Source organism: Gopherus flavomarginatus, unplaced genomic scaffold, assembly GCF_025201925.1.
Source record: "Gopherus flavomarginatus isolate rGopFla2 unplaced genomic scaffold, rGopFla2.mat.asm mat_scaffold_34_arrow_ctg1, whole genome shotgun sequence".
Lineage (NCBI taxonomy): Eukaryota > Metazoa > Chordata > Testudines > Testudinidae > Gopherus > Gopherus flavomarginatus.
In genome coordinates, this window is record NW_026115061.1 from 6,283,167 (window position 1) to 6,298,121 (window position 14,955).

Sequence of the window (14,955 nt, forward strand, 5' to 3'; positions counted from 1 at the left end):
TTCCTCCCCTGGCAGTGAGATATTCCCTCTCCTCTTCATGCTGCTCTTCTTACTCCATGAGTCATCAAAGATAGAATAAAAAGCTGAGTTTACTCCAGGGTGAAGAAAGAAAGGAGCCATCAACTCCCTGAAGAATCTCAGTGCCCAGAGAAAACCTGCCACTGTTATTGGACTCACAGAGGTGCTGGCGCTACGACGGGAAAAGGGACTGTCTGAATTGTCAAGGCAGGGAATGATCAATCTACAGCACCATCATTAACCAAAAACACACTCTAATCATGCTCCAGCCAGTAGGGAAATGGGCAGGAATTCTTGCTGTTCAGCCATGGCCACACGTACAGAGCTGCACAGCAGTGAGTGTGCTGGGGAAGCTGGTCTGAGCAAAGGATTGGAAATGACCCTTCAGTGAGAACAGAACCATAGTGTAGAAAGGTCCCTGTGTTAAGTGGTTGTGGCTGAGGGCTTAGGAAGATGGGCTAGGAAACCATGGGTGTCTTTTTGTGGAGGTTTGATTCTTGCCAGCTAGGCAAGGCTGGTGTGTGGTGTCTCCATGGCTGCACTTTCAGTGTCTGATCACACACGGTGCCCCAGGGAGCCAAGTCTAAATGTATTCAGAGACTAAGGACAAGTCAACATTTCAAACAGTGAGTCTATGTTGCTGCAGCTCAGTAATGGATATGCTTTATTCCAGGGTTTCTCAAATTTCCTTTCATGGCCACCCCCTTCTGCCAAAAACAACTTACTGCATGGCTCTGGAAAGAGGGACCAAGCCCCCCCAAACTGGGGGTGGGGCACCAAAGCCTGAGCCCTGCCCCTGTGGGGGAGGGCAAAACCAAAGCTTGAGGGATTCAGCCCAGGGTGGTGGGGCTCAGACTTTTGGTTTCAGCCTCAGGCCCAAACAAGTCTAACTCCAGCCTTGGTAACCCCATTAAAACAAGGTCACAACCCACTTTGGGGTCCTGACCCACAGCTTGAGAACCACTGCTGTATGCTGAGGGGAGAGAGTTTTCCTGTGGGTGCAGTTAATCCACTTCCCAAGAGGTGTGTTAAGGTATTTTTCCCCCAGTTTGAACTTTAGCGTCCAAAAGTGGGGACCTGCATGGACCCTGCTTAGCTTAATTCCTAGCTGAGATCTGATAGTGCTGCCACCAGCCAAAATATAGTGTTTGGCACACTTTCTGTTCCCCCGAAACCTTCCCTGGGGAGCCCAAGTCCCAAACCCCTTGGGTCTTAAAACCAGGAGAAATAAACCATCCCCCCTCCTTTCCCCCTCCCAGATTTTCCCCTCCTGGGTTACCCTGAGAGGCTACACTGATTCAAACTCCTTGGATCTTAAAACAGAGAGGAATTAACCTTCCCCCCGTCCTTTCCCCCCACCCATTCCTGGTGAGTTCAGACCCAATCCCTTGGGTCTCAAATGAGGAAAAAAATCAATCAGGTTCTTAAAAAGAAAGCTTTTAATTAAAGAAAGAAAAAAGCAAAAATTATCTCTGTAAAATCAGGATGGAAAATGTTTGCAGGGTATTCAGATTCATATAGCCTAGAGGGACTCCCTCCCCCTAGCCTTAGATTCAAAGTTACAGCAAACAGAGTTAAAAATCCTTCCAACAAAACACACATTCACAAGTTAAGAAAACAAACATAAGACTAATCCACCTTTTCTAGCTAGTACTTACTATTTTGAACATGAGGAACTGTTTCAGAAAGATTGGAGAAAGACCTGGTTGCACGTCTGGTCCCTCTTAGCCCCAAGAGTGAACAACGAACAAAACAAACAGCACAAACAAAGACTTCTCTCCACCAAGATTTGAAAATATCTTGTCCCCCCATTGGTCCTCTGGTGAGGGGTCAGCCAGGTTCACTGAGACTCTTAACTCTTTACAGGTAAAAGAGACATTAACCCTTAACCCTCTGTTTATGACAAGGTGGCAGCTATGTCAGTGGGAGATGCTATATCGGTGGGTGTGCAAGCTGTGGTGTTTACCACATTTATGAAGTTTAATCAAACCCCATTTTTAAAACACCTGTGGTCTGCAAATGGCAAAGGAGCTGATGAAGCAGGATTTGTTTGTCAAAGTCCCGGAGATCATGATTCCATTCGACTGGTGTGATGGGGGTATAGCTCAGTACTAGAGTGGTTAACTGCAGCTCAAATGGCCCTTGGTTCTAGCCCAAGTGCCCTCTTATACCTTCTTTCATTTTTTAAAAAAAGGAAAACATTTTCATTTCCATTCTCCATTATGTTCAGGAGCTCCACTACACGGGGATGCTTAATATGAATGTAAACACTCAACATTTCTCTGTCCAAATGCGTAAAAACCTAGCAAACCTGTCCATCAGCTGAAATCACTTCCAATCCTCAAAGTGTCTAGTTTATGTTTTCATCAATTAAATAAAGATATCATATGAATGTACATTTGCAGATCCCTCTTCTCCAGGGGCTATGTTGTGCAGAAGAACAAGAATCACATCCAGTTGGGGTTCAGGAGTCTGATGAGCAAAGGCAACTTGATGCAGGCTAAAGTCAACAGCACTTTGACTCCTTCACATTCAACCATCAGCTGGGCCCCCAGGACAAGGCATGAGAAGAAGACAGTGGCTGTGAGCAGGAAAATAGCCACCAAGAAGCTGCTAAAGCTGTCAAGATCCCCAGGAAGGTCACCATGCCCATGTCTAGAATGTGGTTGTGGAGATTAATGGAAGGAGGGGGCATATGTCAGAGCCCTAAGGGGGCTCACATCAGGGCATTAGTGCGGTTCTGGGTAATCGTTACTTCCCACCACCCAACACAGACGTAATGAGGTTGAGTAGTGTTTGCAAAAGATAAATTAAACCACTAATTATTCCTCCAGAAAGGTTTTTAATGACTTACGACTATAAAGGCAGCACAGACAGAATAAGAAAAACAGAAGTAAAGACCAGCACTGAGTGAGGATTAATACAAATGGAAAGTTAGACTAGAGACAAGCACAAGTCCAGGTAATATTATGCATTAACTGCCTGTTCCTATAAGTGCACATATAAAAGGTAAATAATATTGAAAATAGTCACAAGCACGTGCAACGTTACTATTACTGATTGCCCAGCAACTTTACATGTACTGTAACCACCCCCAACAAATACAATTCTATATGTAATACTAATACATTGATTAACTATATTTTACTAACCTTAACTTACCTATAACCTTATATAACAACTTATAAACTTTGATTTATTTTTATGATAAACGTGATGGTAACTTATACTGAAGACAATGAAAGCGACTTGTAAAGCTATTATAGTTTATAAACTACTAGCTTCACCATTGAAGGACATAAATCAGCACCGTACAGAGGTCAAGCATAGGAGTTTATTACACACAGCACTGGTGGAGTGTCACCTTGCTTATTAGGTTCAGAGACACTGTCAATCAATTGATTAAAATAGAATATATAGATTTTCCGTGGGTGGGGGAAAGTGAGGGGTAGGCAGTTCCACACCCCAGGATAGGTTTTGCAGCAAGACAAGATAAGTACATTAGCCAGTGGTTAACAAGTTACATAATGTCTCCGCCCATGGTCTCAAGTTAGCAAGTTAACATTTAATGAATACTTTGATAAAATGTTATTAGTATAAAATATATATGTTGAATTCTGATTTGGGGTCCACAGGAATGGAGCAACTCCTTTGATTGTCCAACAGGCACATTCCTAGGGGTTAAAACAAAGAAACAGTGAAAGTATATGACAATAAAGATTGTTTTCTGTGTGTCTAAAGACAAGACATTGGTCCCTTGGAAGGGAGGTGGAAGGATGCCATATCTAATACCGACATGCCAACTTCTCATAAACTCAAGGTTGGATCTGTGGGAAGAACATTCCCTACAGAAAAGACTGACACAGTAGGAACAGGGATTCTTTGTTCAATCTGCAACTCTGAAGAAGACACAATTCTTTAGTTCTTAGTTCCAACACCTTGCAATTTGCTGACCAGGCCTATCCTACCTGGCACAGCTTTCTGTTTACCCCAGCTTTCTCTTAGCTGATCACGATTTCCTAGGCCTCTGGTCTCTTGACCATGCGCTGGACTTTGGGTCTGGAAAAGAGCTGGAACAATATATAACAGGTTGTTATATAAAATGCACATGGATTTGAAGCCTTCACATCCAGTAATGGCAAAGTTCTTGGTTCACTCTTGTAGCAGTGGTGGAATAAACTGCAGGTTCAAATCAAGTCTCTGGAGTCCTTCCACAGCTGGGATGGGTCATTCAGTCCTTTGTATAGAGCTTCAGTTTGTAGCAAAGTCCCTCCAGAGGAATGAAGCAGAACTGAAGACAAGATGGAGACGAGGCATCAGCATTTTATAGTCTCTTGCCATGTGGTCTTTGCTTTCTTTGTCCCAAGGACACTCTATCCAGCACGTGGCATAGAAAAAACTGAGTTCTGTCCATAGGCAGGTCCTGCATACTTTGCTGAGGAACAAGGTATATCTGCCTTCTCTCGATGGGTCAATTGTATAGCTGATGGTCCTCAATGGACCATCAAGCAGGCTAGGCAGAATTGACACCAACTTGTCTGGCTGCGGTGTTCCCCAGAAGTATTGCACAAGTTTGAAATATGGACAGCATAGAGCCAATTTTCATAATGTCAGCTACAAGAATGATACACATCTAGAAACAGCATCATTATAATCAGCCAATCAGAACCTCTCCACAGACCCCTTACACGACAACCTTTCTACAATATTGGCTGCAAATATAAAACAGTGGTCACAATGGTGATCTATACAGTTACAGATTATGTCAATAACGTCACATGAGGTGACACGGCATCAATGAGACTGATATTGGATACTGCTTCCAGTTTTGGTGTCCTCATTTCAAAAAGATGTTGTGAAATTGGAGCTGGCTCAGCAAAGAGCCACCAAAAGTTCTGAGGGCTGGAGAAAAATGCCTTCTAGTGAGCTGTTGAACGAGCTTAACCTGTTTAGCTTATCAAAAGAAGATTGAAAGGTGACTTCATTGAAGTGTTGAAGGGCCTAAATGGAGAGAAAAGATTGGGTATTAAAGGGCTCTTTAATCAAGCAGATAAAGGCATAACAAGACCCAATGGTTGGAAGGTGAAAAGAGACAAATTCATATTACAACTAAGACACAAATATTCAACAGCAAGGATGATTCACTACAGGAACAAGCTACCAAGGAAAGTGATGGATTCTCCATCTCCTGATGTCATTTAATGAAGACTAGATGCCTTTCTGGAATGTGTTTGCCCCAAAAGTAGCTCTTGTGTCATACAGGAGGCCTGTGATATGCAGGGGGTCAGATTAGATGCTCTAATGGTCTTTTCTGGCCATAAAGTCAACTAATTTCTGAAAACCTGAGTGTAGCATTGGGAGCAGCATCTGATGTTTTCCTGCCTAGCCTGCTTGCTTCCTAGAACGAATGCTCCTTGAGTGGGGTGATCTACAGGGAGTAGCTCAAACCCCCAAAGTGTTGGGGCAGGGGCAGGACATTAGCACAGCAAGGGAGGGGTGTGGCAGTGACATCACAAAGGCCTTTTTCAGGACCTCAGACTATTGGTCAAAGGTGGTGGGGAGGTGGTGACCTCACAGAGAGATGCTGACATCAGGTAGGCAGGGCAGGGGCGAGGGGCCAGGGACACTTCAGAGACCCCTGTGGCTTTGCTTCAGCAAGTCTCCTTCTCGAGGTCTCTCTTTGAGGACTGAGAGTATTCGGCTTCATGTACGTGAGCGCCAGGAGAAACGTCTTTCGAGTTTTCTCCTTCCCTTGTAGTGATTTTACTAGAAAAGAGAGGCCCCTGTTTAGAAGGTAAGAGCCTCCTCAGGGTTTGAAACCTGTTCAGTCTGATCCATCTGGTGACAGTTGAATTCTAGACATGGAAAACATGAGCTTAAGGAGGCTGAATTTTATTCTGAACCTGGGATTTTGTCCCATAGAATCACTGGGGACATTAGAGTTTGTCCTTTTTGTTTCACCTTTTCCTCCATCCCTCCCTCCGTCCTTTCTCTTTGTCTCTTGCTTCTTTTGTCCTTTCACCTGTTCCCCTCCCAACAGCAGGAGCGGTTTGTGTGTGTGTGTGTGTGTGTGTTGCAGGGGAGTGCTCGGCAGCTCCCACTCTGGGAGGTCCACCCAATAATGTGGGGCTGAAATAGTGCTTGGGCAGTGATCCCCACCAGTGACCTGGGCCATCCTTTGGGCTCTCTGGTGAGAACCCTCGGCCTCCCGTCCTCAGTCTCTACCCTGATTGGCTGAGCAGGGAGTTATTGACAGGGAGGAGACTCAGATCCTTGTTGTTCTCTTTTAAAACCAAGTAAATAAGTCATAACCACTTATATGTTTGATGAATTTTGCTGCTTCTCTGCATTAATTGTTGTTGGTCTGGAGCTCATGTGAGAGCATTTTATTCAGGTCATTCAATGTCTGAAATTCAAGATCAGATGGTTAATTTGAAAATCAGGGCTCTTGAGTCTTATTCTCAACTCTGCCACTGGTTGGCTGTGTGGCCTAAGACAAGTCAATTCTCCTTTCTCAGCCTTAGCTTATCCGTCTTTCAAGTAGGGATAATAATGATCCGCTCCTACCTACCTCAACGCACTGATCCCTCCCAAACACACACACGCTGTCTCTCCCCACACACAAACAGTCTCTACCCCGCCATGCACACAGCAGTTGAAAAGCAGCTGGCAATCTAGTAGGATGTCCATGGAATGATGAGATAGAGAAACCTGCATGATGTGATGCTGTACAGGCCTGTGAGGCATTGCAAACCCTTCCCAAAGCACCCTGCGGCCAGTTGCACAGTGGGATAGTTACCCACAGTGCACTGCTCTCTGTGGCCACCAAGAACTGCTAGCGTGGATGTGCTCTGGTGACACAAGGGGCATAGGGTGGACATTCAATAGCTGATTAATTAAAACACTTTAACTAAAGCAGCAATGCCACGGGGTTGGTGGCTCCTTTCTCTCCTCACCCTGGAGTAAACTTAACTTTTTATTCCATCCTTGATGTTTGATGGAATAACAACAAACAACTGAAGAAAGACGTGGACAGGGTGGGTCTCAGGGGAGGGGCAAAGGTTCAATCAGTGGGCAGGGCAGGTCTTGGGGGAGGGGGCAGAGAGGTGGGGGTAGTGGGTCGGGGAGGTCTCAGGGGAGGGGCACAGACATGCGAGTGGTGGGCAGGGTGGGTCTCGGGAGGGGCAGAGAGGTGCGAGCGGTGGGCAGGGTGGGTCTCAAGGGAGGGGCAGAGAGGTGTGGGTTGTGGGCAGGGTAGGTTGCAGGGATGGGTCAGAGAGGTGTGGGCGGTGGCTGGCTGGAAGACCTTGTGGTAGGGAGTGGAGAGGCATGAGCATCAGGCAGAAAGGCCTTGGTGTAGGTGGTGGAGAGATGCGAGGAGGCCTTGTGGGAGGAGAGGAGCTAGCGAAAGGTGGACCAGCAGGCCTCAGCCAAAGAGGAAGAGCAGGGGTGGGAAGTGACCAAACGGGAGCAAGGGGGAAGCACAGGTGGGGCCTCAGAGAGAGGAGAAAGGGTGGAGGGGAGGCAGTGCCATGGTCTGGGCACCAATGGGCCCCCCACTTCTAGGAAGATTCCAGCACTCATGCCCAGCCTCCCCAAATGCAAGAGTCATGAGCCACCTATTTTCTCTGTCTTCACTAACCAAGCCCCTCCCCGAGCTATGTTTATGGGAGTAGCCCTTCTGTTGACACAGCGCTATCTGCACTGGGATTAGGTTGATATAACTGCATTGCTAAGGGAGGTAAATTTTTTACACCCCAGAGTAATGTAGTTACACCGATCTAATTTTGTAGTGTAGACCTGTCCAAAGAACCTTGGGAGTAAACCTTCACCTGCTCCTGTGCTTTACAGAATCCAAACACAAGCAAAGCTTGTCAGGCCCAGATGGAGGTTGGCAGAGAGCCACATGTATGCAGACATGATCCCTTCAGCAGTCATAGGCACTATGGCTTAGCTGGCTAAAACTGCTGTTTTGTAAACAGGAGATCCTGGGTTCAAGTTCCAATGGTACCTTACTGAGTTGCTTTTGGGGCACCTGCTATTGGCTCCTGTCAGAGGACAAGATTCAGAGTTAGAAGGACCTTTGGTCTAGCCCAGTGTGGTTTTTCTTATGGTTTAAATTACACTTACAGGCACTGATAATAGAGTTACTGAAAGTTTGGGAGTTAGGAGCTGATAGGTCAGTGGTCCAGTCCACTGACAGACACCTCCCTCCCTTTGGGACAGGGGCAGGTCTGAGCTCTCACACCAAATGCTGATTGTGGCTGCTAGAATCTGTGAGCAGCTTGTTTAGTCTACGCCAAGGGTTGAGTCCTGCTTTGTGCACTGTGTGTGAGAATGAAAATCCTAAACTGCCCTTGGAAATAACAAAAGCAGCAGGACATGTTATTGTCCCTGCCCCAAAGCAGACAGACCAATAGAGAAGTGCCATGAGTCCAGGGTAATACTCCACTGTGATTTTACCATTTCCACTTGCTAAACTCCCTCCCAACCTTCTGGGCTCCTAGAGCAGGGGACTGAGCCTGAGCCCAGACACGGACACTGCAACTTTACTCCAGGCCAAGCTGCAAGATCCAGATTAAAATGACCCGGACCAGCCGAGAGTGTTCATTCCACTGGAGACATAGCCTAATGTTATGTTTACACTGTGATTAAAACACCCAGGGCACCTGTCTCAAAGCCCAGGTCAGCTGACTCAGGCTTCTGGGGCTTGTGCTGCAAGACTATAAAATTACAGTGCAGACCTACAGACTTGAGCCCAACCTCTGAGACCCCATGAGGGGTGAGGGTTTCTGAACCCAGGCTTCATTGTGAACACAATTATCTGCACCACAGTTTTTAGCCCCTCAGCTTTAGCTCCATGAGCCCATGTCAGATGACCCAGGCCAGCCCTGCTGCCATCTTTATCCCAGGAAAGATAGACTCTAAGGATATGTTCCCATTGCAATGGAAGCCCAGGTGTGCTGCACTCTGCTCAAAGCAGCACCCTGCAAGCCTCATGTTCACCACTCTCATATAATGATGACATGGTTTATACAAAGTCTGCCTTGTGAGGTATCATTTCAAAAGTCTTGATCTGTTGAACATTAATATCTTGTTGCATTGTGTGTGCTCGCATTGGTTTGGAAGTTATGAAGTTTTGCTCTGTGTGCATTACTGAAATATGTTATGAGGCTGGGAAATGCCCACCACCAGCCTTTCAGGTGCACCAATGGAGGAGCCAGACTCGATGCTGGCCCATTAAAGGGATCCACACTCTCAAAGACTATCCCAAGAACTGTGTACAATGCATGCTTCTCCGAGATAACACAGCAACAATGGACACTGCTTGACTCACATCATAGTAAAGGAGCTTCCTAGCAAGTTGGAAGAAACTATGAAAGAGGAGAAGAGACATCATGACTTGGCCTCTCTCCCCCACAACTCAACAGCTGGAAACATACTGGAGGACAAAGACTGGATTGAGCTGACTTAGAAATCAGAAGAGAATAATAATAATACATTCAAACCAAAGTCCCCAAACAGACTAGTATTGGTTTTTCAGCAGAAAATTTTCAGTTTGGGGAATTTTGTTTTCTCAGTCTGACTTTGCCAAGGGAAGCAGGGAGAAAATGTTGGAGTTGCCTCCTTCAGAACAGCTTGACCTAGACACTACCTCTGGTTCACTGTTGTGGCCTTGTTCAGGATGGGGGTATTTTAATTATTTGGGGAGGTCCCAAGGCATTTGGGGGAGATTATGAGGTTGTTACTTTTTGAGATAAAAACTAAGAAATACAAGACTAGAGAATTTTTTAAGAAATCTGGGATTTAGACATTTTATTTAAAGCAAGGAGGTTTGCAGTTTCTGAGAAGGTTTTTGTTTGCAAGAAGCAACATTGTTTGATCTGTCATTATGCCAAATGTGAGATAGTTGTCTATAAAAGCAGGGTGAAGACTAAATGCATCCAATGAGGATGGGATTTAAACCCCTGTGTGCAGAGCATGATAGATTAGCAGTCTATCACCTTAACCACTCAGTCACCTCATTTGAGCTGCCAGGAAAAGGACAGGAGGAACCATCTAAGGCCAGCAGAGATAGGGACAATATGGACTTTGTAAATATTAAGTGGAAGCAGGGTCTGAGTGAGCTCCCCCCTCACATCTAGTGAGGAGCTGGGGGAAAGACATCAGGAACAAACCATGTTTGCATAGACACACCTACTCTGCCTAACTATGCAGTATGATGGGGCCACTTTCCCAAAATGACCTGTTTTGGCTGGTGATGGGTTACAAATCATGTTAGGATTGAGTGGAATGAAATGTTATTATCCTTCCTGCATGAGTGAAGGGCAGCAGAACATACCTAGTCAGTCCTGATGGAGGGGTGGGTGGGTGAGGAATAGCTTTTATTGGACTGCATAGATGTGACTGAGAACAACATCCTAAACCAGTGGTCTCCAAACATTTCACACTGTGCCCTCTTATCCATGGCTGTGGACCCTAGGACGCCATGGTCAAGAACCGTGGATGGGAGTGGGGCTGTCGCTTGCTGGGGAGACGGGTGCAGATGGGGTAAAGGGGTCGAGGTAGACCTGGAAGCCAGAGGGCCAGGCTGACGGTGGGGTTGGGGAAGAGCTGGGACAGAGTTGGGCTGAGTGGTGCTCCCTCCATGGGGCTGGCTCAGGCCCTGAGGTGCCCCCATGAATGTCCCTCTGTGGCCTCCTAGGAGTCATGTCCCACATTTTGGGGACCATTGAACCCTACTCACTAATCAGGGTCTAGTGATGCCAAAGCCCAGGGAAAGAGAGAACAAGTGCGGGGCCCCCAGCACTAGAACCATGTGAAGGGGCTGCAGGAGAGGGTCATGGCTGGTGGCACAGGGAGTTAAAGGCAAAGGGGGCACAGAAAGGAGCAGGAGTTAGGGGTGAAGGAGGTGCAAGTTCTTCTTCGAGTGATTGCTCACATCCATTCCAGTTAGGTGTGCGCGCCGCGCGTGCACGTTCGTCGGAAACTTTTTACCCTAGCAACTCCAGTGGGCCGGCAGGTCGCCCCCTAGAGTGGCGCCGCCATGGCACCTGATATATACCCCTGCCGGCCCACCCGCTCCTCAGTTCCTTCTTACAGCCGTGTCGGTCGTTGGAACTGTGGAGCGCTGCATAGCTGTCTTCCACGTCCCTAGCTCTCCTTGTTCTACGGTTGATAGTTGTAATTAGTAGTTAAGTGTAGTTAGTTATATAGTTAATAGTGTAAATAATATTGTAGATATTTGTTAGCCGGTTTGGGCCGTAGCCCTTCCCGGCACCCGGCACCGGGCTCATGCCTGGTTCGCCGGGCTTCAAGCAATGTGTGGCCTGTAAGAAGCCGATGCCGACCAGCGACCCTCACGATGCGTGTTTAAAGTGCCTGGGGGAATCGCACAGATCGGACAAGTGCCGCATTTGCAAGGCTTTTAAGCCTAGAACAAAGAAGGAGAGAGACCAGAGACTTAGGACTCTCCTCATGGAAGCGGCACTTGACCCGGCAGCTTCGCAGGCCGTCATCTCGACACCGGCAACGGATCGCGCCGGCACCGGAAAGACTCCCCGGCACCGACCTTCCCCGGCACCGGGTGCAGAAGCAAGACCCTCGAAGTCTGCAACTCCATCCAGGCAGACTCGAGTGGAGCGCCCGGCACCGACATCTGCCATGGCGCTACCGGCACCGTCGACTCCGGGCCCGGAGGGTCCGTCGAGTCTGGTCCCGCCGAGCTCCCCCATAAGATCTGGGGTTGAGCTATTGGTCCCATCGACGCCGGAGACCTTCGCCTCGGCACGGGACCTCATTGCCCTGACTGAGTCAACTCAGCCTCTACCCCCGGTACCTCCGGTGCGGGTAGCGTCCAGAGGCAAACCTATGATGACAGCGCCGTCTCGAGACTCACGCTCGCTGTCGAGGTCCCGACACCATGGTCGCTCAAGATCCCGCCGCCGCTCGCAGTCCCGGCACCGCTCCCCTCGGCGGTACCGGTCGTACTCGCGGCACCGATCGGCCTCCAGATGGTCACGGTCTGGTTCCAGCCACCGATACCGGCACCGGGACTCTAGGAGCCAGTCCCGCCATCGATCAGCACACCGGTCGACCTCCCGGCACCGAGCTGATGGCAGGTCCCGGTCCCGGTCGACCTCCCGACACCGCGTCGGTGGCAGGTCCCGGTCCCGATCCCGGCACCGAGTCAGCGGCCAGTACCGGTCCCGATCCTGGCACCGAGTCCAAGACAGACCCCGGTCCCGATCCCGGCACCGGTATGACTCCCGGTACCGGTCCACGGCACCGAGAACATCTTCGGCGCCAGGACGCGGAGACTCTTACCAGCTGCGGTCGGCCCCTCCATGGCCTTCCAGACAGCCGTCGGTGTCATCACAGGCAGACAGTGTATATGCGCTGGGCACTGACAGACAAGCGGCCCTTTTTCAAGACCCTCCGCAACAGGACCAGGGTCCGCAGCAGTGGGGGTTCTGGACACCCTGGGCATACCATCAAGCCCAGGGCCCCCAACAGCTTCCTCCTAGGCCTGCAACGGCAGAGCACAGGGCGCCGGAGGCGTCGTTGTCTCGCCCCCCTCCCTCCCCGGACGGGGAGGACAAGTCAAAGCAACAGGACCCTGATCTCCCTCCTGAGCCAGAGGCGAGGGCTGAGGCGGACCCTCCGCTGGACACTCTCTTGCCGGGGGTCTCCTCATCATCTTCTCCCGATGAGGCGGTGGCTGGCACTTCTTCTAATAGCCCTCCTTCGCTAGATCTCAGGGCACATCAGGATCTCCTCAGGCGCGTAGCACAGAATCTGAGCCTGCAAGCTGAGGAGGTCTCTGAGATCGAGGACCCCGTCGTCAGCATCCTCTCCTCCGATGCTCCCACCAGGGTCGCCCTGCCCTTCATTCGGACGATCCAGGCCAACGCCAATACGATCTGGCAATCGCCGGCCTCCATCCCCCCTACTGCACGGGGCGTCGAAATGAAGTACATGGCCCCCTCCAAGGGCTATGAGTACCTCCATATTCACCCGACACCATGCTCCCTGGTGGTACAGTCGGTGAACGAGAGGGAGCGTCATGGACAGGAAGCTCCAGCCCCCAAATCCAAGGAGGCCAGGCGTATGGACCTCCTCGGCCGCAAAGTTTATTCGGCTGGGGCCCTTCAGCTCAGGGTTTCCAATCAGCAAGCCCTTCTTAGCTGCTACGCATTTAACTGTTGGGTGGCAGCGGATAAGTTCAAAGAGCTGCTGCCACAAGAGGCGCGTCAAGAATTTGCGGCGATTCTTGACGAGGGCAAGAAGGTTGCACGAACCTCGTTGCAGGCCTCCTTGGATGCTGCAGACTCGGCTGCCCGTACCCTCGCCTTGGGGGTGACGATGCGCCGCATCTCCTGGCTTCAGGTTTCTGGCCTTCCACCGGAGCTCCAATACACCATCCAGGACCTCCCGTTCGAAGGCCAGGGCCTGTTCTTGGAGAAGACAGACCCCAGACTGAAATGTCTTAAGGACAATCGGGTCATTATGCGCTCCCTTGGTATGCACATGCCTGGGACGCAACGCAGACCCTTCCGGCCGCAGCAACAGCAGCAGCGTCAGCCGTACCCCCAGTTCCGCCAGTGGCAGGACCTTAATAGGCGCTGCGGCAGAAATGGCAGGCGCAGGCTGTCGGGCAATCAAGGGGGGCAAAACCAAAGCTCCTCTAAAGCCCCACCTGGACCCAAACCTTCGTTTTGAAGGTGCGCCTGAGGGCGTAATACCAGTATCCCCCATGGATCCTTCCCCCCCGTTTTCCAACCGCCTTTCGTTTTTCCTCCAGGCGTGGTCCCGGATAACATCCGACCGCTGGGTCTTATGCACGGTGCAGACGGGATACCGTCTGCAGTTTGTATCTTTTCCTCCTTCCCACCCCCCACCCTCGTCCCTCTTCAGGGACCCCTCTCACGAGCAATTCCTCCACCAGGAAGTACAGACGCTCCTCAACAAAGGAGCTATAGAGGCGGTTCCGGAGAACGAGAAGGGCAAGGGGTTTTATTCCCGCTACTTTCTGATCCCCAAGGCCAAGGGAGGCCTCAGGCCTATCCTCGACCTGCGAGAGCTCAACAAATATCTAGTGAAGTTGAAGTTCCGCATGGTATCCCTGGGGACCATTATCCCATCCCTGGATCCTGGAGACTTGTATGCCGCCCTCGACATGCAGGATGCTTATTTTCATATTGCCATATGGCCACACCACAGACGTTTCCTTCGATTCGTGGTCGACCGCCATCACTACCAATTTGTGGTCCTCCCATTTGGCCTTTCTACGGCTCCAAGGGTATTCACAAAATGCATGGCTGTCTTCGTGGCACATCTTCTGTGCAGTCGCATTCACGTGTTCCCTTACCTCGACGATTGGTTAATTCGGGCACGTCGGAGCTGCAGGTCCGCAGCCACGTCCGCAGGATCACCGGCCTGTTTGCTACCTTGGGCCTCATGATCAACGTGGACAAGTCCACCCTGCTCCCCTCGCAGAGGGTGGAGTTCATTGGGGCCATCCTGGACTCCACCGTGGCCAGGGCCCTTCTGCCATTGCCGAGGTTCCAGTCGTTGTCGGCGATCATTCAGCACTTGCTGGCAGCCCCCCTGACATTGATAAGGACATGCCTAACCCTATTAGGCCATATGGCAGCCTGCACGTTTGTGACCGGGTATGCACGGCTCCGCATGAGGCCCCTCCAGTCTTGGCTCATCGCACATTACCAGCCGGCAAGGCAGTCACTAGACATGCTGATCACAATCCCCCAGGGGGTGTTGGATTCTCTCAGTTGGTGGCTAGACCAGTCCGTCTTGTGTGCGGGGCTCCCATTCCACCCACCCCAGCCCTCGGTGTCCCTAACGACGGATGCCTCAGATCTCGGCTGGGGGGCCCACCTGGGAACCCTGAGGACACAGGGCCTGTGGTCCCCACAG